Source organism: Punica granatum, chromosome 2, assembly GCF_007655135.1.
Source record: "Punica granatum isolate Tunisia-2019 chromosome 2, ASM765513v2, whole genome shotgun sequence".
NCBI classification, from domain to species: domain Eukaryota; kingdom Viridiplantae; phylum Streptophyta; class Magnoliopsida; order Myrtales; family Lythraceae; genus Punica; species Punica granatum.
In genome coordinates, this window is record NC_045128.1 from 10804798 (window position 1) to 10824358 (window position 19561).

Genomic DNA, 19561 nt, shown 5'->3' on the forward strand with positions numbered 1-19561 from the left:
TATATAGGTTCGAATCTCGCCGCGGAATGTCCCGTTTGAACTATAGCTACATCGAGACCCTGGGCTCGTCACCGCGACCTTAAAGCGGTATCAACGGAACACCACCCGTTTGTAAGTCTATAGTCAGAGTAATATTATTGTAGGAGAGTTCGACGACAAATAGGGTGACATTCCTCCCTTATTTGCTCCCAAGTCTCCAAGGAGACTTGAACCCTTGATCTAGTGCTTATCGTGTTACCAATTGAGCTACATCTTATTGGTCACTTACCATTTACTCAATCAAGTTTAAACAAAAAAGATAAAAATAAATTTGCGGTTTATAAAAATATCATTTATTTATCAATATTAATTGGTTCAAGCGGTTCAACACTTGTTCCTCTTAAGCAACATATCGGATTCGAGTATTATGAATGGAGAAAATCCATACTTGACGAGTTTTACCGGCCCCTATGTGGCCGACTCAACTCGAAGTAGATTAGTTAGAGTCCATTGGACACTCGAATATGAGAGTGCACACCGAGAAAAGACACCATTTACAACTTTCGCTATCCTAATATAACCTTAATTTTCTAATTATATTATTGGAACAATTTCGCATTTATTTTCTCCTCCAAATTTTAAATTCCGTGAACAAGTGGAGGTAAGTGCCCGCTAGAGGATTTCCAAATTTATTGAGTGATTTATTAATTGACATTGGAGATTTGCTTACTCCTTTTGATAACTTGAAAATGATGTAAGCCCAAATTGAAGGAGTAGATGCAATAACGTGGGACTATCTTGAAGAGAATATCAAGATTTTTAATGGTTTGTTTGTTTTAAAAAATAAATTATACATAACTTCACTTTACATTTTTCTCAATTTAATAACGCAATCATTTTTTTTTATCTTTTTCTTCAAGTTCTCTCTCATAATTTTTCTTATCTAGTATTATTATTAATTTTTTAATACAATTTTTTTCAACTATTCAATACTTTTGTTTCAATTCAATAACACAATTATTACTTTTTTATTATATTTTTCAAATTCTCTCACATACTTTTCCCAACTAATTTTGTGTTTATATTCTCAAATCAAACTAAATCAAATTGAATCAAATTTAATTTCGTTACCAAACGCTTCGTTAAAGTGTGAACACTACAGAATCTCATAAAATTCCAAAATGTTAAGAAACATTTATGAATTTATTTTATATAGGGTAAATTACTTGAATGGTAGAAAATCTTTTACCAACTTGCACTTTCGGTACAAAATCTTTTTCTTGTAGTAATTTGATACAAGAAGTTATAAAATATTGCAATTGACTACATTTTGTCAATTTTCACTGATGCCATCAGCATTTCTTGACGTGGCAGCTGAAGTGTCAAAAAGATAACACGGCGCCACATTAAAATAAAATAATTGTAGTAACCGAATAAAATAAAATAAAATAAATAAAATGAAAAAAGCTTATGTCTCTTGTGCTCTCTCCCCTAGAACCCTCCCTCTCTCCTTCGGCTCTCTCTCTTCCCGTCGGTCTGCACTTCCCCGTTAGTCTGCTCTCTACACTTCGTTGGATCCTCTGAACTTCTTCGACCCTCCTTGTTGGACCCTCTCCGGTTTGTCGGCCCCTCTGCACTTCGTCTCGATACTGTTCGGATCCTTTGAAGTTCTTTGAGCCTCTTCGTCGGACCCTAAGACCCTCTGCACTTCCTCCGTTCCTCGACCCTCTTCGGACTCTCTACACTTACGCACTTCTTCTACCCTCTGCATTTCGTCGGACCCTCTGCACCTCCGCGAGTCCAGGGTGGGGCATCCCTGCCAACAGTCTGTTGGAAATTATGGCTAATGGTGAATGAGGAAATTGTTCACAAGATAATGACTCTTGATTTTCTTGGTGGTTACAAGAGATGAATGGATTGCATTCATGATTAATCAAATTCCATTAACACATATATTGAATATGTGTGAGTTATTCTCCATAACGGGAGAATGGGAAGAGTCAAAGAAGCATTGAACTTAGCCTATAAAATCCAACAGACCTTTCAATCTGTCCACGGGACAAAAATTGATTAATTGCTTGTTTGGGAATGATGAGCTAGTGTGGAGTTTTGTCTTCATGCACAAAGATTCGAATTTCCACCCAAAACCAACGAAATTCGGTGAATTGAGGTTCGAGGGATCCAAGTCTCCCCTTTTCTCTTGTGTACCTTTTGAGATAGTGTTCACGCTTCACTTCGAGTTCGCTAGAGCGTTGCTGTTTGTGTTGCTGCTTCGCTTGTTGCCATTTTACCCTAGGAAACGATTGTCCACGTGACCTCAAGCACCCAGGAGGGGACAATTCTGTTTCAAGGGGTTTGTGTCTAACATAGGATTTGACTCTCTCGTATCTTTCGGTTTCACATTTGTTTCGATTTGAATTTCGAAGTTCTTACACTAGTGAAATTCATTCAATTTTATAACATTTTATTTGTCCGAATTTCTATTTGAATTATCGTTCAATTTTGTGACTTATTACGGCTAATTATATTTTTATTACATAATCCTACCTCCTAACACAGAGAGAGAGAGAAAGGTTGCCCTTGCTCATACTAGCTACTAGCCGATGCCGAGCAGGAGATGGAGAGAGAGATCTCGGCACAAGGGAACTCAGGGAAGGGGAAGTGTGAGGCAGAGGAAGAGAGGTGGAGAGGAGAGAGAGAATTATTTTTTTAATTCAGTTTTTTAAATTTCAATTTTCATTATTATAGAATGAATTTTTTATTTTGATATTAAAGCCACGTCAGATAGCATTTGACATGTCAGCTGCCACGTCGAAAAATGATGACGGCGTCAGTAAAAGTTGATGGAATATTATTGATTGCAACTTCTTGTAATATTTTGTACCAAATTATAAAAAATTGATTAATTGCTTGTTTGGGAATGATGAGCTAGTGTGGAGTTTTGTCTTCATGCACAAAGATCCGAATTTCCACTCGAAACCAACGGAATTCGGTGAATTGAGGTTCGAGGGATCCAAGTCTCCCCTTTTCTCTTATGTACCTTTTGAGATAGTGTTCACGCTTCACTTCGAGTTCGCTGGAGCGTTGCTGTTTGTGTTGCTGTTTCGCTTGTTGCCGTTTTACCCTAGGAAACGATTGTCCACATGACCTTAAGCACTCAGGAGAGGACAATTCTGTTTCAAGGGGTTTGTGTCTAACATAGGACTCGGCTCTCTCGTATCTTTCAGTTTCACCTTTGTTTCGATTTGAATTTCCAAGTTCTTACACTAGTGAAATTCATTTAATTTTATAGCATTTTATTTGTCCGAATTGTTATTTGAATTATCGTTCAATTTTGTGACTTATTACGGCTAATTATATTTTTATTACAATCTTGAAACAAACTTTATTATTTGAACGATTCGAATGGCGTTGGGGAACGATGGAGATACGACCAACGGAAGCCAGACTACTGGCTCCTGCCCTGCTCCTATCTTGCCTAACCATTTGGTTAGCCAAAACGTGGCTGCTCCCTCGATGGTCCCTGTGAACCATGTCGAGAAGCCCGAGAAGTTCAATGGGTTGAACTTCAAGAGGTGGCAGCAAAAGATGCTATTCTACCTCACAACTCTGAACCTTGCAAGATTCTTGACTGAAAATGCTCCAACCCTATCTGTGGGGGAGTCAGATGCACAAGCTCTCAGTGCGATTGACGCTTGGAAGCACTCCGACTATCTTTGCTAGAATTATATCATGAACAGTTTTCATGATTCCCTGTATAGTGTCTATCAAGGGTTTAAGACGGCAAAGGAGCTATGGGAATCCTTGGACTGTAAATATAAATCAGAGGTTGCCGGTGCGAAGAAATTTCTCGTCGGACGGTTCCTCGATTTTAAAATGGTGGATTCAAGGACCGTAATGAGTCAAGTGCAGAAATTTCAAGTGCTTTTGCATGAGATTCAGGCTGAGGGGATGGCTCTAAGTGAATCATTTCAAGGGGCTGTTGTCATTGAGAAGTTGCCTCCTGGTTGGAAGGATTTCAAAAATTATCTGAAGCATAAGCGAAAGGAGATGACAATGGAAGATTTTGTTGTCAAGCTTCGAATTGAAGAAGACAATAAAAACTTCGGAAAGGATCTCATCCTCCCTGTTGCTAAGGTAAATGTCATGGAGCAAGGGCAAAGCTCCAAGAACAAAAAAGGCAAGAAGAAACTGGGTATGAATAGAGGAATCTTCAAGCCCAAGTTTCAGGGGAAATGCTTCAACTGTGACAAGAAAGGTCACAGATCTGCTGACTGCAGGCTCCCAAAGAGGAAAAAGGATCATGAAGCAAATGTGGTTAATGAAATGGCCCGAGATGTGGCAGACATCAACCTATCTGCTGTGGTTTCAGAGGTGAACCTCATTGGGTCAAACCCAAAGGAATGGTGGCTTGATACCGGTGCCACTAGACATGTGTGCTCAAACAGAGACCTGTTCACTATGCTCGAACCGGTCACTGGGGAGAGGATCTATATGGGAAATTCTGCCCATTCTGCTGTTGAAGGTCAATGCAAGGTGGTCTTAAAGATGATTTCAGGAAAGGAGTTGACTCTGAACAACGTATTGTACGTACTTGAGATTCGGAAGAATTTAGTCTCCGGGTCATTGCTGAACAAACATGGGTTCAAGATGGTTTTTGAGTTAGACAAAGTTATTTTGTCCAAGTCTGGAATGTACGTAGGAAAGGGATATGTGTGTGATGGGCTTTTTAAGCTCAATGTAATGACCATAATCAATAAGAATTCTGGTTCCTCTGCGTATTTGATTGAGTCTCTTGATTTGTGGCATGGAAGACTAGGTCATGTTAATTATAATACTTTGCATAGATTAATTAACTTGAATCACCTACCTACATTCCAAATTGACTCACATCACAAATGTGAAATTTGTGTTGAGGCAAAATAGACAAGGTCACCCTTTCAAACGATTGAGAGGAACATCGAGCCACTTGATCTAATTCATAGTGATGTATGCGATTTAAAGTTCACAACAACAAGAGGTGGTAATAATTATTTTATTACATTTATCGATGATAGTACAAAATACTGTTATGTATATTTGTTGACAAGCAAAGATGAGGCCATAGAGAAATTTGTTCTCTATAAAAATGAAGTTGAGAATCAACTCAACAAGAAAATCAAGAGATTGAGGAGTGACAGAGAAGGCAAATATGTAACGCCTTTTGGGGAATTCTGTGCACAACACGGAATTATACACGAAGTGACTGCACCATATTCACCTCAATTGAATGGTGTTGCTGAACGCAAAAATCGCACGTTGAAAGACATGATGAATGCGATGATATTAAGTTCAGGATTACCTCAAAATATGTGGGGTGAAGCAATATTGTCAAGCAATTACCTATTAAATAAGGTGCCTCGAAAGAAAGGGGAAAAGACACCTTATGAATTATTCGGAGGTAGGAGACCATCCTACGATCACTTGCGAGTGTGGGGGTGCTTGGCAAAAGTAGTCGTTCCAGCACCAAAGAAAGTAAAGATCGGTCCTAAGACGGTGGACTGCATATTTATTAGTTATGCACATAACAATAGTGCTTATAGATTTCTTGTGCATGAATCTAAGATTCCCGATATACACAAGAACACGATAATGGAATCAAGGAATGCATCGTTCTTTGAAGATCTATTTCCATGTAAATTGAATGAGGCATTGAGTTCATCGAAACGAACCTCACATACTATGAATGATGGACTTCATGACGTAGATCATGAAAGGAAGGGTTCAGATCAAGAGATTGAACCTAGACGCAGCAAAAGAGCTAGAATTGAAAAATCATTCGGGAATGATTTTTGACATATTTGTTAGAAAAGGAACCACAAAGCTATGCTGAAGCAGTGAATTCTTCTGAGGGACCTCTCTAGAATGAAGCAATCAAAAGTGAAATTGATTCGATTCTGCGAAATCACACTTGGGAACTAGTGGATCTCCCTACTGGTTGTAAACCCTTAGGATCCAAATGGATCTTTAAAAGGAAAATGAAAGCAGATGGATCCATGGATAAGTACAAGGCCAGGCTTGTAATTAAGGGATACAAGCAAAAGGAAGGCTTGGATTATTTTGATACTTATTCTCCTGTGACGAGAATAAATTCCATTAGGATGTAACTTGCAATTGCGACACTGCGTAATTTGGAAGTTCATCAAATGGATGTGAAAACAGTTTTCCTAAATGGAGATTTAGATGAAGAAATATATATGGAACAACCCGAGGGGTTCGTGGCTCCAGGAAACGAAAGGAAAGTCTGTAAATTGGTCAAATCATTGTATGGGTTGAAACAAGCGCCAAAACAGTGGCACAAAGTATTTCTCAGTTATAATACTCGCGGGTCATTGGAAGTCTAATGTATCTGATGAGTTGTACTAGGCCGGATATTGCATACTCGGTTAGTAGACTCAGCAGATATACGAGTAATCCGAGTAGGGACCATTGGAAGGCAATTGTCAGGATACTCAAATACTTTAGATACACTCAAGATTACGAGCTGCACTATACCAGATATCCAACTGTCCTAGAGGGGTACAGTGATGCAAACTGGATATCTGATATAACGAATTCGAAATCAGCTAGTGGATATGTGTTCACACTAGCAGGTGCAGTAGTTTCATGGAAGTTCTCGAAACAAACTGTTATCGCTAGGTCCACAATGGAAATTAAGTTTATTGCTCTGGATAAATGTGGAGAAGAAGCTGAATGGCTGCGCCATTTTCTAGAGGACATTCCTAAATGGGAAAAACCTATGCCTCCAATTTGTATCCACCGTGACAGTCAAATGGCAATTGGAAGGGCACATAGTAATATCTTCAATGGTAAGTCTAGACATATACGTCGTAGATATAATACCATTCGACAATTGATCTCAACTGGAATTATCTCTATTGACTACGTGTAGTCAAAGGATAATATAGCGGATCCGCTAACCAAACGGTCAAGTAAAGAGTAGTTTGAGAAGTTGTCAAAGGGAATGGGTCTAAAGTCCATTAGAGGAAAGGTTTTTTAGTGGACACCCAACCTAGCTGATTGGAGATCCCAAGATCTAGGTTCAATGGGACAACCAAGTTATAGAACCGAATTAAATCATTGTGGGGGAGAAAATCCCCGGACCATTCCTTGATGAAACATTGATAAACGGATAAGGCTAGCAATCTAAATTGCTTTAATGATATGTGAAATCACCTATGTGAGAGAGAAGTGGAGCCGCTTTAGAGGAGAATTTCTATCGATTTAATTCTTCAGAAACTCTTGCAGAACCAGGACGGTATTCCATGGCAAAAATGGACACAACTATGAGAACTGAAGGAAGTCAGTTGACTCATGTGTGAGTTGTGTGATATCTTTACACAAAACAACGGAACAATTCAAGGACTTCGTGTCTATTGGACTGCTAGTAAAGTACATGCATTTTCACAAGGGGAAATTCAAGGGTGGTGACACCTACCTATCCTATACAGGTTCAACTCGTGAATACTATCTACGAGTCGAAACAAAACAATTTCCATTCATGTGGGGGATTGTTGGAAATTATGGCTAATTGTGAATAAGGAAATTGTTTACAAGCTAATGACTTTTGATTTTCTTGGTGGTTACAAGAGATGAATGGATTGCATTCATGATTAATCAAATTCCATTAACACATATATTGAATATGTGTGAGTTATTCTCCATAACGGGAGAATGGGAAGAGTCAAAGAAGCATTGAACTTAGCCTATAAAATCCAACAGACCTTTCAATCTGTCCACGGGACAAAAATTGATTAATTGCTTGTTTGGGAATGATGAGCTAGTGTGGAGTTTTGTCTTCATGCACAAAGATTCGAATTTCCACCCAAAACCAACGAAATTCGGTGAATTGAGGTTCGAGGGATCCAAGTCTCCCCTTTTCTCTTGTGTACCTTTTGAGATAGTGTTCACGCTTCACTTCGAGTTCGCTAGAGCGTTGCTGTTTGTGTTGCTGCTTCGCTTGTTGCCATTTTACCCTAGGAAACGATTGTCCACGTGACCTCAAGCACCCAGGAGGGGACAATTCTGTTTCAAGGGGTTTGTGTCTAACATAGGATTTGACTCTCTCGTATCTTTCGGTTTCACATTTGTTTCGATTTGAATTTCGAAGTTCTTACACTAGTGAAATTCATTCAATTTTATAACATTTTATTTGTCCGAATTTCTATTTGAATTATCGTTCAATTTTGTGACTTATTACGGCTAATTATATTTTTATTACATAATCCTACCTCCTAACACAGAGAGAGAGAGAAAGGTTGCCCTTGCTCATACTAGCTACTAGCCGATGCCGAGCAGGAGATGGAGAGAGAGATCTCGGCACAAGGGAACTCAGGGAAGGGGAAGTGTGAGGCAGAGGAAGAGAGGTGGAGAGGAGAGAGAGAATTATTTTTTTAATTCAGTTTTTTAAATTTCAATTTTCATTATTATAGAATGAATTTTTTATTTTGATATTAAAGCCACGTCAGATAGCATTTGACATGTCAGCTGCCACGTTGAAAAATGACGACGGCTTCAGTAAAAGTTGATGGAATATAATTGATTGCAACTTCTTGTAATATTTTGTACCAAATTATAAAAAAAAATTTGTATTGATCATGCAAATTCATAAAAGGTTTTATACCATTGAGGTAATTTACCATTTCTTTTAAGGGTAAATTGCACTGGTGGTCCAAAATGTTTTACGAATGTTTCATTATGGTTCAAAAAGTTTTTTTCGATACATGATGGTACAAAATATTTCAAAATTGTTTTATGACGGTACAAACCGTCAATTGGCCCTAACGCCATTAACATTTTGCTGACGTAGCGCGTCCTATGTGTCACTTTTGTTACGTGGAACCAATCATAGTGCGTCACGTCATTGAAGAGAAAATAAAATTTTAAAAAGTCCTAAAAAATACAAAAAATAATTAAAAAAATACAAAAAAGAGTAAAATTTTGAAAATAATAAAAAATATTTAAAAATTTTGAAAATTATTTTTAAAAAATACAAAATATAATAAAAAAATACAAAAAGAGCAAAATTTTAGAAAAAAATAAAAAAATTATTTTAAAATTTTAAATTTTTTTAATTTTTTTTATTTTTAAAAATAATTTAAAATAATTTTGTAAAAAATTTAAAATTTAATATTAAAATTATTTTTAATTTAAAATAATAAAAATTATTTTAAATTAAAAGTTTTAATTTTTTTTTTAAATTTTTTAAAATTTAAAATTATTTTTAAAAGTTTTAAAATTTTAAAATTTTTAGAATTATTTAAAATTTTTCGGCCACGTCAGCAAGGAGGTGACACGTAGTAGCTACGTCAGCTTCGGCTTGACGGCGTCAAGCTCGAGTTGATGGGTTGTACCATCATGAAACAATTTTGAAACATTTTGTACCATCATGTAGCGAAAAAAACTTTTTGGACCATAATAAAACATTTGTAAAATATTTTGGACTACAAGTGCAATTTACCCTCCTCTATCGGGGATAGAAGATAATTATTGAGGTTTTTGTGGATAAAACAAATAAAAACCTCCGCGACTTGAGTCTATTTAGGCATTACATGATTGTCCATTAGGCTGCTTAAAAAATATTAATATCATTAATGAAACTATGATCTTTATTAATATTATACTAAAAATATCAGGAAAAAAAGATTCTTCAACTGAAAACGAAACGAAATTCCTTGATTCGGGAATAAATATTTAAAATTATCTTTAAAAATAAAAAAATTACCAATTCATGAATAAATATTAAAACAATCTTGAGAAAAAAATTATCTTGATAAATTGAAAAACTTGTCCCCTAAATGTCAAATAAATTAAATTTATAAAATTTTTTATGTACCCACGAAATACGTAGGTTTGCACCTAGTTATAATAAAATAGAATGGACTAATGGGTCAGGGAAAGAAGAGTTACTAAATTACATAAATCACGGAAAGAGTGTCTGATGACGATAAATAATGATTTAAGAATTTATGATTGTATTACCAGAAATTCTCCTTACACATGTATGTTTGATAAATTATGTAATGGAGTGGGACTGGAATAACAACACAAGTTGGTTGCATCTTGTATGGTGATTTTGTTCTGTTCCTCGTGATTTCATTACATCCCAATCCCATTTCATTCGGTCATACCAGGCATAGATTTCATGCAGTTCAGGCATTAGCTAAAACTCAATTGAAAAATGAGGCCTCGAGCCAAAAAATCAATAATCTGCTACGACTTTTCCGATTCTCTTCAACATACAAACGCTTAAAAAGTGGAAATAATTCAGCATACGTTATTCTAATTTGTTTGCATATTAGGGCAAGTCAAGGCTTGTATGTATTATCCTACTTATCGAAAATGAGTGGTAAGTTCGTTTAAATCACCAATCCAAGTCAAGTCAAACCGTGTTGACGACCTTAATGGTTCCTCTCACTTTGGAAAATTGAAGCACTCTCATAGATTGGCTTAACTTGCAAATCTTCTTGGTGATGCAAAGCAAGAGTGAACAAAACAATGGGCTTGGAGTTGGTACTCCTGAAGGTTTTGCTGCTTTGGCATTTCCATTTGGCAGGTGGCCTGCGACCCCAAGCATTTACAAAGGTCAAATGCCAGGACAGCTGTGGGGGCATAACGGTTCCGTTCCCGTTCGGGATAGGGGGCGAGGGGTGTTTCCTGAACGAATGGTACGAGATCATCTGTGAAGGAAATGGCACCATTCCACGACTGAAGAGGATCAATGCTGAAGTGATCAAGATTTCGCTGCCGTATACTCCTGATTCTGGATCTATGTTCGCTGATCGCAGTGGTACAATTGAAGTCAATCTTCCAATAGTTTACTCGAACTGGACTTGCGCTCTTGATAGTAACCGAGCTAGTATGGTGGCCCCGAACTTGCATGGGAGCCCATTCGTTTACTCCGCCAGAGAAAATGTCTTCTTTGCTGTCGGTAGCAGCAACCTCCTTGCAGTGATCAAGAACACCGGACCAGTCCTTGCTGGGTGCAGCTTCGGATGCATAAGACAGTGCTTCAGTTACTCTGGCAATTGTTCGGGTTATGGTGGTTGCTGTGAGACAGGAATATCGTCATTGGTTCTTCAGGAATTTGGCGTGGATTTCTTGAAGGAAGGTAAATTAATATCTAACGGAGGTGGGGAATGTGGTTATGGGTTCCTAGCCAATGAGTCATGGCTCCGGCCGAAACTCCCAGACTTACAAGCTCTGATTAAGGACGGCCATGTCCCGGGGGTGCTGCACTGGGGGATTCCTCACAATTCGAGTGTTGGGGTTCAGTTGTCTAAGAGCTGTACAAAGAAATGCATGAAGCGTACTCTTAGTGGGCTCCCTTATCCTCCATACGAGTTTTACTGCCGTCCTGGCTATTTCAGCAATCCCTATATCATGGATGGATGCAGAGGTACGTAGTAACAAAATGTCCAATCGCATTGATGCCTGTCTCTTTTCACAACTCATGAGACCAGAAGTGTCCCTCCCATAGATATTGTTAAGAATGAATCCCTATGATAAAGTGGACAACTATCAACACAACCTGTAGCAGCTTAACAGCTTGTTAGGATCACGGGTTGGGGAGGGTTATGGAGGGTTGAAACCCGTGATCCAGAGCAGACTCTAAGGGCATCAGCTATTGCAGCATGAAGGTTTATAATATGTGTGATATATATTTTCTTGTGTATCTCGGATTGGTCATTAAATAATATCTGTTCTTCATAAATCTTTGATTGATTTGTCGATTAAAAAGTAAATCATTGGATTGATTTGAGAGAGGTTGTGATTGCTCTGCAGATATTGATGAATGTGAGGATCTGCATCTTAATGATTGTACTGACATATGTGAGAATGCTCCTGGGACCTATCACTGCAAGGAAGCCGGAAGGATGGTGAAATTCGTTATGAGAGGTTTGTCCACAGTCCTGTTCTACTCTAAAGTTCATTGCCATCACATTATTAAAAGGGGAAACTATGTACATATTGATGTAATAAGTGCATCCATGTCGATGAATATATACTTCATCTTCAGTTGTATGTTCTCCTGCTTTTTCCCTAGGTATTGGTGCTGGGCTCGGGTCTATAGTTTCACTTCTGCTAGTATGGAGGTTCTACAAGACCATGAAGAAAAAATGAGAAATCAGGTGCAAGAAGAAGCTCTTCAGGAGGAACGGTGGCATTATGCTTGAACAGCAATTATCTTCACCTGAATGTTGTGCAGGGAAAAGTAAATTGTTCGGTTCCAAGGAGTTAGAGAAGGCTACGAACAACTTTAGTGAAGATAGAATACTCGGACGAGGTGGTCAAGGAACTGTCTATAAAGGAATGCTTACAGATGGAAGAATTATCGCCGTTAAGAAGTCTGCTGCAATAGATGGGGGAAAGGTGGAACAGTTCATTAACGAGGTGCTCATTCTCTCACAGATTAAACACAGAAATGTGGTTAAGCTATTAGGGTGCTGTTTGGAGACTGAAGCTCCTCTTCTGGTGTACGAGTTCATCCCGAATGGTACTTGTCAGCACCCATTTTGGCCCACCGGCTTCCCACACGAGGATTCCCGACCGAAGCCCGGGACACTATTCATCGCCCGGCAATCAGAGGCAAATATGCGGGCACGGGGTCATGAGCAATAGGAGAAGAACACGGTCTACCGAGAGAGACGGAAGAGAGCGGTCAGAAGAATGAACGGACAGAGAACCCCGAAAACCACGGAGCTGGCACTGTGGCACTATTCATCACCGAGTCACTGAAACACCGAAAGGTGCCCAATATGGGGCTTCAAAAATCCCTCTCAGTGCCAAAGTGACCAATGACACGTCCGGGCGCATTTCCGGGGCATCCTGCTTAAGCCGGGACACCCCGATTCCCCACGGACGCCTTTTCTGACAGAGCTCCTGGGGCTCGCTCCACTGACAAGCAAACGGCCCTTCAAAACGGGCCTACAGGCACCCAGAGACCACCAGGGTCGAGGAACAAGCTTCAGGAAACCTTCCGGAACCTGACTCGGTTTTCCGAAGGACGTTTCAATGGTCACGAACGCCTCCCGGCGAGCCTTCGAGGCACTTCCACGGAAAACAGAGATCACAACGGTCTCCGAGCACCTCACAACGAGCCCCGAACGCCTCAAGACATGCGGGGAACAGTGAGGAAACCCAGGTCAAAGTTCCTAAGTCTTCCCGGGCCAACGGTCCCCGACCGAGGACGACGAGCCAACGATCACCCACGGGGCAAAATGATCGCCAAAACGAATGCAAGGATGCACAAAGAGCAATCGGGGATCGAGGGACACTAAACTCCGCTCCGAACGTCCAAACAGGGCAAAACCGACTCTCAAGGCGCCGAGTCGCCCGAACGTTCGTCCACACGACGCATGACGATATTAGACTCATTCAAATCCTCGTAGTTCAAGCATTCCAAATCTTCAAATTAATTGGACATCGGAAGTCGGATGCGAGCTCAATCAAGTTTCAAGCATTTTCCGGCTTTTCTCTCAATCGAATGGGACCCACAGCTCAGCCAAGCCGAGCCATCAAGCCACGGCTCAACCCCAAGCCACGGCTCGCCCACAACCAGCCACGGCTCCGACGTGACAGCCCCAAGCCGCGGCTGGATCCCTCATGGCCGGCGGCTCCAAGCTCCAAGAGCTTCCCTCCACCACCCATTTCAAAATCTTCTTACACACTTACATCCATCCATCACTTCCTATTACACCCATCACTCCCCTTTGCTTTCCCTACACTCAACATGACTCTTATCCCTCCCTAATCCTCCCTCAAAATTCGGCAGCCCTAGCTTAGGCCTCAAAACCGCAATTAGTTTCCTCTAATCATCCCGTTAGCCATCCCTACAAAGCTTCCAACATCATTAGTTCTAATCACTTCTTCAACTCTATTCTCTCTCAAGCCAATCTCTCTCCAAAAACCTCTCAAGCTCCAGCCCTCTCCTTCACTTTCGTTCAGCCCGTGCCAAGGCCGAAACCGGCCAAAACCGCCGGAAAACCACCCGGTATTCTAGTAACCACCCGACCCGACTTAAGCCAAAAATCACCAAACTCCTTAGCCTACATATTTTCCACCCCCTAAGTCCATTTCCGGGCTTAGATTTTCGATTTGAGGCTTTCTACATCACGTTCCAGCCGTAGGAACATTCGGGTCCCTAGACCCCCTAGCCGTGCACACCGAGCTTCCCGACGTGCCGTTTCTTCCCACGACTTCGGAGAGTCGTCCCATCACGTTCAAAGGGTTCCTCACAACCCTCACCCTCTCTCGTGAAGAGGTGGTCATGATCCGAGGGCCGATCCACCGTGCACAACCACCGTTTCTTTGTTTTTCACTTACCGGGTTTTCTGTGTTTATACTCGAACTTTCTCTCACATCTTCGAGCTTACCCAGAGCTTGGCACGTTCGGGACCACCCACAGGTGTCTAGATCTGCCTCTTAGGAGTCCAACGAGCCCGACCTTGCATCATGCCGTGACCGGAGCAAGCGTGCCGACTCGTTTTTTCCCGACTAGCCGCGGCTGTCTCCTCTCGGGTTGCTCACTGCCGTAACTTCCAGCCGAGTCTAGCGACTCTCAAGGCCGCTTCCCCGACTCTTTTCCTCGTACATCGGGGTTAGGTAACGTTCCTTTACGACCTATACAAGTTAGAATCTTCGATCTTTACTTGTAGGAAGTGTTCATGTGTTTTAAAGACCCGAAATGCATGAAAGTTCCCATTTTTCTCTCGGATCTATCCTTTCCATGCACTTTCATGCAACGTATGCCCATTATATTCCCATGCATGACCATGCCATGACTATATGATGTTTGAACTTGCGTGCCATGATGGGAAACGACCCGGATCTGGACGGGAGAGGTCCCTTTTAGCCACGGATTGATTCATGGGACTCACGGCCGAGTCTCTAGGGAGAGACCCGTGAGATCCCTTGGCTCATCCGAGGCTAGGGCGGTCTCTTTCTTCCTGAAAGGGGTCGGTTCCTATGTATTTGTTATCATTAGTCATAGACAACGTGTTAGCATGGCGGGAATCGGTTTGAATCGGGCTTGGAGAAGTCCCCTTGACTCGTGTGAGCCATGAGGACTCACGGCCAATCTTGAATGAGTGTGGCCGAGAGTCCCCTTGGACCATGCGAGTCCGAGGGTCCTTCTTTCACCTTGATACGGACCGATTCCCGCGAGTTATCCACTTTGGTTGTTCTTTGGATCAATGTTGTCTTATCGTTTGGGTTCAAATATCCCATTCGTATATATTTGCATGATTTCGCGTGTTTGTGGTCATGACGGTGTTGAGATGAGTAAAATATACATTGTGAACGCGCTTGACGTATTATGCATGCAAAGAACGGCCCGAACCGAAGTGGGATACCATCCGTGACCCTAGGCGGGTCAAGGAGGCTCCTCGGCCTAATCCTTCGGAGAAGGGCCGGGTGCTCCTTGACCCCTCCCGGGTCTAGGACGGTCTCCTCCTTTGTCTCGCGCGTGATTCTTGGAATTGAGTGCGTTTGTATTCACGCCCGTCGCTAGACGTGTGTTAATCTCATGATAGTTGAATGAATTTCGGACCATTACCTATTGAACTGATGATGATCGTAATAAAGAACAATGAACATCGAATAATTTCACAAACGGGATAAACGGGGCGTACCATCCGGTTAAGTAAGTCAATTTGGATTAAATAATCGGGTTAATCAATTCTCAATTTGTAAACGCATCGATGATTCACTGAACGACGAGAATGCCCTTCTCCATTAAAAATTCACAATTTCAAAATACCGAGTCGTGTAACACGAATATAATTGATGTCTAGGGAGTACTCATGGGCCACGACTCGAGTCCGGGCCCAATTTGAGGCAGCCCGAGTCGGGGTACGAGAGTCCTTCTTGGACTCTTTCGTGTGACGCGACCTCCAATTTATACACGAACATTGCAATTTTATTATCCAAGGGCATAATCGTCATTCCGTGATTCACCGATACCCTAGGCGCTAGGGAGTCGGAAACGCCTCGATCTATGGACGGGAAAGGGCTATGCGTTCGGGTACGAGCCTCCTTCGCACGGCCCATTCCGTCCACTTTCGGTGTTTTTATCTTCCTATCGTAGATTCGGTGGGGATTATTTTATCCCAGTTACAAAACACAAAGAACCAGACTAATCATACATCCGGCCTAATCAAACACTAGATAATGGATAGGCGGAATGATAGATTCCAATCTAGAGTCAAAACACGAGTTTGGCTAATCCGGTGAAACCACAGTGACACTTAACTGAATAAGAGTCATAAAACAAACGCACACATGTAATTGGCTTAGAACCATATCCTAGCCCGCCCTCTATGCTTGCCTAGGTTAGATGCATTGTTTACCAATCAATCCCGGTTAATAACTGATTAAATCACGTACATTCGACTTAATACGCTACTTGTCTGTATTCACCGACAATTGTCAGTTGTTGTCTGTATTGTGTCAGTTTTATCAGTTTTCTCCTGTTTTGTCTTTGAATATGATGATTTATTGCGGTTCGGGCCCGAACCCATAGGTCACGCGTTGCACGGGGTCCAACGCCCCAAACCACCGAACAGGAGGTCCAACGCCTCTTAATTCACCGAGCGCGTGCAACCCGAGTGCGGAATGGGATCTAGCCTCAATTCACCGTCACACTCCGAATGCGGCCTATGTGGAAGGCGGATTTGGATTGAACGCGTGAAACGGGTTTAGATATCACCCGGGAGCTCGATAGGTCTATCGGATACAGTGAGAACCAACCGATTCTCCTGCAAACCGTTGGATTGATCGGACCCGACCCCCGGCTCCTTGAGCCTGCGTTGCCTTAATCTGTTTATCGGTTATTCAAAAACACACGGTGAGCCGGAGCGAAATATTGGCCCAATACAAACCGATCGGGGATCCATTTATTTCATTCAGTTGTATTCTGTAATTATTCGAGTGTACATTGTGAGAATCTTATTTGTATAATCATTCATATATTTGTAAGGATCCCGATCGGCGAGCGAGAGGTCCGAGTGTCGAGTCGGTTAAGTCGGTCCATCGTCACCAAGGGATGAGTAAGCTCAAATAATCATGGTATCGGTTCGCGCAGGGAATCAACCATCACGGTCCGAAGAACTGTAACGCTAAGATAGCGAACCGATTCCCTGATTCACGAGCCTACTCATCCTTCGGAGTCTTGGCCCAACTCAACCGATTCATCGAATTTACGGTGTCAAAACGGGCGAGTCGAGTGCAACTCTAAATCACGCGGTAAACAAACAAAACAGCAAGTCTAGCAAGCTAGAGTACCAAAAAGGGCGTGCGGGATATAGGCCCGCACGTAATAGAACCCCCGAATTCGGAATTTTCGGTTCCGTACGACCATTGCCTTAGCATTTAGGTGTACCTCGTACCCCTAGACCCGGGTAACTTGCCGGCCCTCGACCTTCGGGTCGTAAAATGGCAAGTGGCGACTCCTTCTCACGTGCGTCCGTCGCGCTTCCCCGGGAAGGTGGACACTCCCAAGCCGCGTTTGCTTAGGCGCGCACATGCGTGCCCCTACGAGATGAAATTCGGGTGCGCACAGTACTCTTTATAGTTATCTCCATGAGCAGAATGAGGAACTTCCAGTCTCATGGGATGTACGGTTACGTCTTGCCACAGAAGTCGCTGGATCTCTTTCATACTTGCACTCTGCAGCATCGATTCCCATATACCACCGAGACATCAAGTCTACTAATATACTCTTGGATGAGAAGTACAGAGCAAAAATAGCCGATTTCGGAACTTCAAGGTCAGTCTCCATCGAGCAAACACATGTGACCACACTGGTGCGGGGAACTTTTGGCTACTTAGATCCTGAGTACTTCCAGTCAAGTCAGTTCACAGATAAGAGTGATGTGTACAGCTTCGGTGTAGTCCTTGTCGAGCTATTGATGAGACAAAAGCCGATCTCTCCAGTACGTGTGCAAGAGGGTAGAGGTTTGGCCGCACATTTCACCATCTCAATGGAGGAGAATCGGCTTCCTGATATCCTTGACCCAGAAATACTTCAGCAAGCTAACAATGAAGAGATTGTGGCTGTCGCTGAACCAACAAAGAGATGTCTGAATTTGAACGGACGGAGGCGTCCCACCATGAAACAAGTAGCAATGGCATTGGAGGAGATAAGGAAGCCACAGCGTCCTCAGCAGCATTCGTCAGACATAGAAGCTGTGGACCTTGACTAATTCGGTAGGAAGTCTATAGTACAAACATATGCGCAATACCGTTCTCTCTGTTTTTTTTTTTAATTTAAATTACTCAGAGACAACAAGGATGCATATATATCTATTTCATGATATACATTCGTGAAAGTTTTATCGTATGTACGCATATATGATTTATTTCCCTACTTAGATGTAAGACCGCCCGTACATGGCTGGAAGTCTGCGTCTTTATTACTTGTTCTACATGATAAATACAAGTCTGGAATGTGGAATTAGAGCTGCACTTTTTTTTTGGTGAATATTAGAGCTGCACTTAATTATTCAGATAAGTAAAGCTTGTTGACTGGGCGATGTTATTGCCGTGGGATGTGTGACAAAAGAAAAGGACAAGACAAAGGGTGATGTTTTTCTCATTTGTCTTCTTCGTTATGATAAAGTTAGAAACTTCACCATACCTCCTACTTGTACAGTAAGAATTAAAGAGGAACATCACGCAAAGGGATTTGAAAAAATTTGATAACCGAAAAAAAAAGGGATTTGAAAAATAACCAAAATTAGTTAAAATCAATATTTTGCTTTCATGTATCCTCTGTCTGACAGGTTGGTTCGTGCTCAGTATAGTATGGAGAAATGTTATGGTCACCGTCAATAACCATCGAGATCCAATGCTGAACTAAATACTAGTTCCTTCAATGAGTTTGTATGTATATCGTGTAGCAGCTGACATGTGATATACATGACCTTAAATAACTATTTGAGTTTTGATTACGGATACGGATTTAACGTTCCTATATATCATTGAACCCGACTCAAGTGAAGTCACTCAGGTCAAACATGGATGTGACTTGAGTGGTCCTTTCATTGTGGAAATTGGTGGATCTCGTTTCATCAACTTGGATATAGGAAATGCAAAGGCAGTGAAGAACAGAGAAAGAATGGCTGAATCCTCACTACCAAGGTGAGGTAAGTATATTCAATTATATAGACACTGTATGACTGTCAAAGTAAATTACTTAAATGTGTATCGATATAAGCCTAGAATACAACAATTATAGATGAAAATTTGTGATTGCATATCATCCTCTATTCCTCCCTGGCAAGCCGAACGGAGAAGTCCCCACGTGAAGCTTGGATCGAATATCAGCTAAGCGGGATGAAGATAAACCTTTTTTTGAGTCCATCAGCTAGCTGATCACCGGAGTTGATAAAACGAATAAGAAGTTTCTTGCTCATGAATCTCTCTCGCACAAAGTGATAATCAATCTCAATGTGCTTAGTTTTGGCATGAAAGATGGTATTCATTGTAAGATAAATCGTCGAAATATTATCACAACACAGAGTGGGAGGGTGATGTTGCGATA

General features: G+C 41.4%; 1 pseudogene; it reads left to right on the top strand.

Moving 5' to 3' along the window:
• The first annotated feature begins 10513 nt into the window (after nucleotides 1-10513).
• On the top strand, nucleotides 10514-18477 carry LOC116193645 (annotated as a pseudogene).
• The last annotated feature ends 1084 nt before the right edge of the window (nucleotides 18478-19561 follow it).